Source organism: Oreochromis aureus, linkage group 16, assembly GCF_013358895.1.
Source record: "Oreochromis aureus strain Israel breed Guangdong linkage group 16, ZZ_aureus, whole genome shotgun sequence".
Lineage (NCBI taxonomy): Eukaryota > Metazoa > Chordata > Actinopteri > Cichliformes > Cichlidae > Oreochromis > Oreochromis aureus.
In genome coordinates, this window is record NC_052957.1 from 8417766 (window position 1) to 8427157 (window position 9392).

Below are 9392 nucleotides of genomic sequence, written 5' to 3' on the forward strand. Positions count from 1 at the left end.
GCTAATATATAACATCCAGATGTTTCTGTCCTGGACATAGTTTGGAGTGGATTTCGGCATCTTGTTCTTTTTTGTACTTCTTGTCTTGTATGTTTGTGATCCAACAGGACAAACATGGTCCACAGGTCCAGATCAGGGACTCACAATTAGCTGAGGTGAAGTCTAGCAGCAAGCTAGCAGCTACAGCCGCCTGTCTGCCTGTCAAAGAAGAAAGAAGCCACACCCCTAATAATGCAGGCTTTGAGGTTTGTTTCACTAGCTGGGCCCACGTCCTCATTTTAGGTTTGACAGCATTTTAGTAGAAAAAGGTGAATGCTTGGACATGAACTGAGCTGCGGTTTGGGGAAGGCCTCGAAGGGGACTGGCAAAAGGCTCCCCGGCCTCACAGATCCCCGTGTACTAAATAGGAGTGAAGAAGTTAAAGAATTGAGAACAAGGAGGGAGGGAGGGTGGGGCACGTAAACGAGAATGAACAGCTTGCAGAACTGGGGGAACCTATATAGATGACAACCGGAAGGAGCGTGTTTGGAGGCGTGGTCCTGCTCCTGAAATTCCGATACATAATCTCCAATACAATTTAAACTGGTGAGTTACATAAAGTAAGGTCAATTATTTATAGAGACCAAAACAGTATTCTTCTGGCTGGGACTGAAGGGTGTAACACACAGGAAGTGGTCAGTGCTTGCTCAACCAGGTGAGCTACAGTGCCGCCGAAGTCTATGGGTAGTGACTCACTTTTGGAGATAGCCTCAAGTGGACTTGAGAGGAACTGCCGTTTTTGACAAGTCATTACATCACAGCTAGTGGGTGTAATCTAACAACCAACCCCGCGAATTGTATCATCTGAAGTGAGCAAGCGCTTAAACACACTTAAGAATGACTCATGAGTTTCCATAAAACAAAACAACTGGATAATCTGGGACCCATCCCTGTTGATACTGAGCTGTGACAAATTTCCAATAAATCAAATTACGTATAAGCAGTTTCTGTTGAGTGAAACTCTGACTTTATTTTGGGGAGTTGTTAATACAGCCCAGATAGAGAGAGCCAACAAGTGTAACAACAAATGGACACATTACAAGAAAAATAGAAGACAAAGAAGGGCATTCATGCCTTCCCCTCTAAGCTTAGTTTACACAAGGCTCAGTCCACATAGCTGAAGGCTGCACTGTCTTAAATAAGAGTTATAAAAGATGCAGGCATGAAATTATATATTCTTATGTGTGTAGCTCGCTATAAATCTCAGTGAGCGTAATCCTTTATTGTGATATGCCTAATATGTCTTAGAGCCTGTGCAAGGAAATTCACTTCCCCCTGACTGTGCTGCATTAAAGTGAGAATAATCCAGGCTAAAACGCGCATACATTACTCTGCAGACATCACTCTGGTTTATTAAGTGCATAAACAACTTTTCTTCTCTCTCTCAGTCGAGATGCAGTCCATGGGACCCGGAGTTCATCTGTGATGTCACCCGCCAGATGAAAAGTGGAGCTGCTCCTCGGAGAGTCGTCGGGAGACAGACGGGAGAGTTAGGGCGAGTTTACGCCAAAGATGTTGGGCTTTGTTCAAACTCCAGAGCTCCTCCAAAACAGCCGCGCCCAGACGGCAGCTAACGTGGGGTTTCAGTCTACTTCCAGGAAGACTGTCAGAGTTTTTATCCCGGCCAAGGAGCAGGAAACGCCGCCAGAAAACTGAGACCCAGTGGGTGATGATGGAGGGAGGTCGGGTTACCAGAAGTCACCACGTGCGCCTGAATCTGAATCGTCTTTGGAAGCTCTAGCTCTTAAATCTGGGCACACCTCCACTTTGGATGGAAAAGAGAAAAATAAAGTTGTTCAACTCAACTTAAGATGCCTTTTGATTAAAGATTGAACAGATTGTCATAAAATAAATATCACAGAAACCACCAAACCTCTCATTGACGGAGAAGACAGGTCTGAAGATTTATTCTGTCAGAAACGGTGAATTTATCCTGTAACTTCTAACATTTATGACAGCTTTGTACTCACCAAACACAGAAACTTGGAAATCACTAAAACGCTTCAGTCTTTTTTATTATCCCCATCCATGTGCAGCACATCTTTAAAATTTTAAAGTCTTTAAAATGTCTCAGAGTAGCTACAGTCCACCACCTCACAGGTCAGGATCAGGACAATCCACACGAGCAATCCACACGACACAGCAACATTTATCGACTAACCTCAATCTGTGGATGGATCATCTCAGATGTTGTCATGGCTGAAGTTTGGTTTATTTCAGTGTTCCACGTGGCGTCATGAGTACATTTCTTGGAGTTTCTCCATCATATTAGATGTGATACAACCAACAGTTGCTATGGAAACCTGGTGGTTTCTGGCTCTCGCCCGATGAAATCAGCTGCAAAGAATTTCCTCCGCTAAAATTGCTTTGATTGCCAGAAGATTGCCACAGTTGCCTTTAGTTTTTCATGTTTGTCTACAAACACTCAAAGTACTAGCTGAGTGGTAGTAAAACTATAAAAAGTGCAACACAACTTTCACTTTAAATTTAGTTTGTGTTTCAGTTTTACTTCAGCAGCTGGACAAGTCCGTCACTTCCACGTAAACTACGACAGAAGCAACATGTTAGCAACCAAAGCAATCAGAGGGAGGATTATCATTTCGATTTGTTTGTTTTAATAGTGTTGTAAGCTTACATTTGAACTATAATTTCATTAACTGCTGAGCCCTGAGTTGAAAAAGTGGTACAGAGGGTCGAAATAGACAGAAAAACACAAACCTTTTGGTGCGTCATGGTGGGCATGGACCAAGCCGAGCAGCCTTCAAGTGATGCCCGTGAGAGGCGAAGTCAGTGCTTTCAGACCTTTGCTCTTGCTGGTCGTCTCTCAGGGCGAGGCTGACGCCAGACGAGCGGCTCCTCTGCAGGATGATTGGCAGGTGTCTGAGCCAATTGCATGAGGGGGAACTCAAAGCGAAGTCATTAGAGGTAAGGAGGTCGTGTAATCGTGCTGAGGCTGTCAGAGAGTCCAGACAGACGGCGAGAGGTTGGCTCGCACGCATCAATTATTCGCCCGTCCCGGTGTGCGGCCTTAGTTGGAAGGAGTGCGTGTGGGTGTGTGTGTATGTGTGTGTGGAGGATAGATTAGGATGTGCCAGGACTGGTCAGGAGCAGAGAGGGGATCAATGGAGGAGCTCAGTCAGCTGTGACCGCCGACTGTCAGACACTCGACGGATGGATCGGTGCGTCAGCAGGTGGGGAAGTCAACACTCACACACACCTGAACACACACTTCGACAGCCATGTTTCTGCTGCCGAAGATCAAACTTTTCCTGATTAAACACACGACGTCTCGTGTCTACATTCGTCACCTGAATTCTCACATTTGTTGTTGTTCTTCTCCTACCCTCAGCTGAGTCAACGAGTCTTCACTTAAAGAGATGAATTGAAGCCAGAGCAGCAGAATATATAAATCAAGGCCATAAAATGAGATGAAAGCAGGTTAAACAGTTTATATTACATCAGGTTATGCCTGAAACTCGTGTTTTAAAAGGAGATTTAAAAGCTTGCTCTGATCCTTTTGCTGATCTTGGCTTTAAAGCTCTCAGATTTTTTAATTCCCATTCAGATCTGGTTCCAGCGAAGGCACTATCGATCATCCCACGGGCTGTAACGCAGTCCAGGATTAACATCTGCACAATGAGAACATTCCTGAGCTAATTTCAACATATATACACACTCATGAGAATAACAAGCCGCTGAACACGAAGAAATCCCAGAAACAAACGTGTTCCTGTTTTTTTTTTTTTTTTTTTTTTAAATAGATGTGAATAAGATCATTTCTCATGGTGACAGGTTTTGCAGATATTAGCCGAGTACGGCTCAGTTTAAACATGAGTGAGTCTCTCTGGGAGGTGCAGCATGAGCCGAGAGTGTACATTCATACATACAGAAAATATGCATCAAAGAGGAGGCGGGTGGGGCGTGGGGTGTCTCAGTGTTTCGAGGCTCGTAATTCAAATTACAATAGCTACTTATAGACCAGAGCTTCTGCTTGATGTTAATGCATGCAGGATGTGAAGGGAACCGTGCAGAATAATCCCTCGACTGATTTATGTGTCGAGCTCAGTCGCAGCATCGCTGTTAAAGGGACACACCGCTGATTTTACACGCCATAGTCAATTAGATAGTCACGAGTAAGCAAATGCGAAAACAGGCCTGAAGGGTTGTGTTTGTTTTGTTTTAACCAAGCACCAACCTCAAAGAGCTGGACTATGATGGCAAAAGCTGCAGTTCCTCTAATGTCCACTCATACCGACTGAACAGGGGGATCATTTATTTGTAATTCATTTCTTTAAATTGTATTAAGGGTTAAAATTAACGTTATTAGGGGCGTGGCCTCTTTGACTCACAGGTGGATGAGTCAAAGAGGCCGCTGTCGCCAAAGTGCTTGTTGGGGTTTTCTCTGTTGTGTTATTGTAGGGTCTAACTTACAATATAAAACGCCTTGATGCGACTGTTGTTGTGATTTGGTGCTGTATAAATAAAACAGAATTGAATTGACCCAGGTCGCTATAGCTGCTAGTTGTCTGCTAGGCTTCACCTCAGCTAACTAGAATCCCTCAACTGAACCAACCAAACTGCATAATCGGCAGTGGGAATCGAACCTTTGACCTGTGACTGCATCTTTGCTTTCAGAGTTTGGACTCACAGCAGGTCAACAGGAGCTGACTCAGGATCACAAGTTGCAAGAGAAACCAGCGATTTCTCACCTGCTCCAGCACAAACAAAATGACTCTCAGTGCTGAAGATGATGCATTGGGGATAAATGCTAACTCCAAGCAACAACAGTGTGACAACGCAGGTTCGAATCCTGTTCGAGGCATCAAACAAACTCTAAAACTATGGCAACAGTATTAGATGTCCCTGCATGACGATATGATGCTGTATGCCTCTAAAGGTGTGGTCACACTAAAGCCTCAGTTACACTGGTTGGAACCTCAATGCTGACCTCCAGTCACTAGATTGGCAAATGGTTGCAGCAGTTTGAAATCGCAGTGTGATTCACAGCACTAAAATTGGTTGCAAAGAGGGCACTCCACCAAAAACCTTCTTGTGATTGCTTTGGTTTCTATCAGACTGTTGCTTTCAAAGTAAAAGTTGTGCCTACCAACACGTTTCACTTCAATTGTGAAGTCAGTCCAGTTTTATTTATATAGCACCAAATAACAACAGTCACCTTGAGTTACTTTAAATTGTAAGGCAGAGACTCTACAATAATACAGAGAAAACCCAGCTGACCCCTGATGAGCAAGCGCTTGGCGACTGTAGGAAGGAAAAACTCCCTTTTAACAGGAAGAAACCTCAAAAAGGTACAACTTGTACTTTGAAGGTGAGCAGTCTCTGTGAAAGGGAGCCATGTTTGTTTTTTAGGAAAACTACAAACAATCAGGAAGATGTTTCACTCAATACTTTGTGACCAACTTCACTCAACGACAGTCGGCAACCTGCTGCAACCTTTTGCCAAATGGTTAGGGAATACACTATTTCCCTCACTGACCATTGGTTGTTAGACAGTCAGTGATTGGTCTCTAGGCCTGTGTGAATGGAGCTGTTCAAATGGTGGACAAGTTAATGTCATGTGGTTTAAAAGAGGAGCACTGTTGAAGCCTCGTGCTCGCTCCTGGGTCTAAACTCTCAGCCTGTGTCAGCAGCACTTAGAGAACCATTTCTGTATCAAACCAGGAAGACATGAACATTTTTGAGCAGGTTTGAAAGGCAGCAGTGTATTCTCTGTACGACTATACAGTAATTATTCTTCATGTCTTCATGTGTGTGTCCAGAGAGCCTGAATCATCTCCCACCGCTGCAGGGTGGAGGTATTTCTCTGGAGTGTCTGCTCAGTTTGTTTAGCCAGTTAGATGCTGATACTTAAACCTGAGTGGCTTCAAACATCAGATAGAAAACCTCCTGTGAGGTACAGTTTGTTTGAAGTGACAATAGGGCACAAAAGTCTATGTGAGGGTCCCCGCTGTGCCTCTGATATACGTTTCCTTGACATCTCCATAACTTTCCATGAGTAACGAGGCGAGGGAAGCTCGGCTCTTTGCAAATCTCCTTCACATCCTCTGACTTCCCCGGTGAATTTTACATTTTCTCTGTCCTGATTTACACCTCTCATTATTCCGTGTTTCTGAAATTCCACAAGCAACGGGAAACCTGTCGAGCCAAAGCAGAGGGGAGCAGACAAAGACGGGCCTGTGCAGAAGGGGCGATAGCATCGCAGCTCGAGTCAAAGACCCCGTCTGTCTCCCCCGACTCTTAGAAGCACAGCCAAGCAGAAAGAGAGAGAGGAGCTCAGAGCAGAGGGAGATGAGACAGAGGGAGTCCAGATTCTCAGCGCTTTCCACATGATGGTGATGACATGCAGACCTCATCAATTATCATTTTATTTGAACGTGAGCTCAGCTGTTTGGCTCTAGAGTCCACGAGATCTTCATCGCCGCTGTGGACACTGGAGCTGCCTCCTGTTAGCTTGTAATAAAGAAATTAAAAAATTATTTTGAAACCCTGAGGGATAGAGGAGATAGTGGAAAGAGGAGGAAAAGAGGAAGACCTCAGAGTAGGTTCATGGATGTAGTGAAGGAGGACATGCAGAGGAAAGATGGTGAGATGGAAGTAGAAGATCGTCTATGGAGGCCTCTGAAAGGAGCAGCTGAAAGAAGAAGAAGAATTAAAGCTGCGGCATCCAAACAAGCAGCAACACCTACATACAGTCACACACTGCGATCACTCCTACCTTCGTCCTGATCTGACATCTGAAGCGAACAGATATATCCCAGAAGCCCCGCCTCTTCAGTGACGCCCTGATCCGGTTATCTGATCATGACAATGCGATCATTGCCGGCTAATGCAAGGGTATAAACCTCATTTCAGTGATTCATTTAGAAAACAAATGATGCAAACTGTGTAATGTGCTGTCACAAAAAAATATATCTTGATCACGTCATAACTGACAGATCACAGCTGAAAGGCAGCAAACCTTCACGTGTAGCCAAACAGCTCATCTGGATCTAGAAAGACTTTCAACTTTTTTTGCTTTTTCATCACTGCACTCTGCCATCCCAGCCGGTTCCCGTCTTTAGACTTGTGTACATGTAAAGAGCCAAGTGGAAACTCTGCTGCGTGTATAACAAGGCCAAGAAAATGACTTCCTCCAAGAGAATCTGGCTGAAGAAACGAGCTTTCCTCTAATCCCCCGCCACGATTATTAAAACTTGTTCAGATATGTACAGACTGTTTTGACACGGTTTGTTTTAACATAAGCTTCATCTCTTTCTGCATAAGGAAAGAAAAATGCAGCTCCTTACAAAAGACTGAGTGCATTTAGACCATTAAACACCTCGAGAAACTAAAGGCAAGCATACTGCATACACTGGCACCAGACCCTGACTCCACGCCTCGCTGCTAGCACATGTGAGTGTAAAAAAACCTGATGGAGTTTCTCTGAGCTTAAAGTTAATTACAAGGATTATTCTCCTCTTTATTGTCCCTCTGAGCCCCCCTGCAGCCAGGTACAAATACATACCGTATATCAGGGGCTCAGCGCCAGGGCCAAAAGGGATCCTGGGTAATGTCTTGAGGCAGAAAGAAGCAGACGGCTGACTGAGTGCCTGAGGTTTGAGCTTTTCTTTAAATAATCAGATGTTTAGAGACGTTAATTTGAAGATTGATGCAGAAAACGTCAACTCTCTGGAAATAAACACACAGCTATAAATAATAAAAGCAAATTGACAGCAAAACACCAATATATTGATATTTTACTATATCCTCCTGAGAACCGAGGAAAAAACAATCTTCCCATTGAACTTTTTTTATGATTTCCTGCCTTTTTGAAGCTAAACGAGGCCACCCAAACACATGAGATATCAATGGAAAGGCCAGGATGTCCTCTATTTAGTACATCAGGACTCAGTAGGGTAGCTTAAATAGACATAGACCAAAAACAAATGTCTATTACAGAGGACATAAATGAACAGGCTGGTTCTCAGGAGGATAAATAAAGAATAATGTTAATATTTAATAATCATTTAGTAAATTTTAGTTATTATCGCTTCATTTTGACATCCATTTAACCACTAGTTGGTCATTTATTGGTGCTGCATTCAAACTTTGGTCAAAGTGGCAGCGGATAAATGAGTCCAGGCCCTCTGGGAGTGAATGGGAGCAGATGAGAGGGGATGGGATTCCCCGTTGTAAGCAGAGATTATTAAATTCTCTCCCAGTGTGACTGTGGGGAGGAAATGGCCGTCATCTGCCGTGGAGAATTTCAGCAAATTGTCCGGTCCATGCACGGGATGTGTGCGGGCGCACATTGTGGGAGCAATTGAGCAAATGGGCGTTTAATTGGTTTTGCAGACTGCTCACATTTTGACGGGGATAAACAGATTTCTTTGTCTGCCGGTGTCAAAGACGACAGAGCTCAGATAGTCGGACGGAGCCGCGCAGTGACTCACGCCAAGGAGAAGCGATTAGGATACCGACGGTTAGCGCCGGCTTCAAAAAGGGTTGGTGTTTCTGCAGGAGGAACATCAGCAGTCGAGCTCAGCGTGAGGACAAAGGTTTTTACTTAAACAGATAAAGATTTCTGTTTTATTATCATTGTGTGGCTGAACAGTTCTGCCCAGCAATGTGGAGGTCAAGCAGAACGCTGAGAAATCAATACCCCACTGAATCATAATTTTAGTTTGTTTTCAGCTAAAAATCAATTCTGCAAATCCCCAGAATCTCCAGTGTTTCTAAAAATCTCATATTTTTGTTTTGCAGGTTCTTAAAACCTCCACTGAATACGTCCTAGACATCTTCTGTCAATAATAAAGACCTGCCACCAAGAATTCACATTGAGGTTTTGGTTAAATGTGCTTCACTGCTAGTAAATTCAATTAATTAATGCGTCTGTAACTAATTGCATTCATTATGTAAAAGCTGCATCAGTTCCTGCAGTTTAACCTGAATCGTCAGCGGCAGATTTACCACCAGAACACCAGCAGCTCATCTGAATCGACCGCCCATCTGTTCGCACCAAAACATGGCAGAGAGGGGCGGCAAATAGTTTCCACTCAGAGTTTCTCCATCAACTCAGAGCCATGGACAGGAGAAGTCTGAGGACGTCTGGCATATTTAAGATCGGGCTATAACCAAACCAACAGCTGCCAAACAGGGTCTGGAATACTGTGAAAATCTTTGAAAGCAAGAGAGAAAAAAAGATTTGCTGCACAAATGAGAGCAAAAAACAGTAAGTACACAACTTTTACAAAGATTTCTGTGTTATAGGTTTTTGGAGAAAAAGAAAATAATGAGCCTTAAGCTTGTTTACGGCGCAGTGAGAGAGAGAAAACACCTTGTTTTCAGTGCGG

At 43.8% G+C, this 9392-nt stretch overlaps 2 long non-coding RNA genes across 2 annotated transcripts; one reads left to right on the forward strand and one right to left on the reverse strand.

The window, feature by feature from the left end:
* Positions 1–1020: 1020 nt before the first annotated feature.
* LOC120433537 lies at positions 1021–2985 on the reverse strand. Its single transcript, XR_005608601.1, has 3 exons — positions 2758–2985; positions 2201–2584; positions 1021–1804 (listed from the first exon to the last, which is right to left on the reverse strand). It is a non-coding gene; the product is annotated as an uncharacterized LOC120433537 (long non-coding RNA).
* Positions 2986–3129: 144 nt separating this feature from the next.
* On the forward strand, positions 3130–9096 carry LOC120433538. The gene is made up of 3 exons (XR_005608602.1): positions 3130–3230; positions 8803–8881; positions 8962–9096. It is a non-coding gene; the product is annotated as an uncharacterized LOC120433538 (long non-coding RNA).
* Positions 9097–9392: the final 296 nt, after the last annotated feature.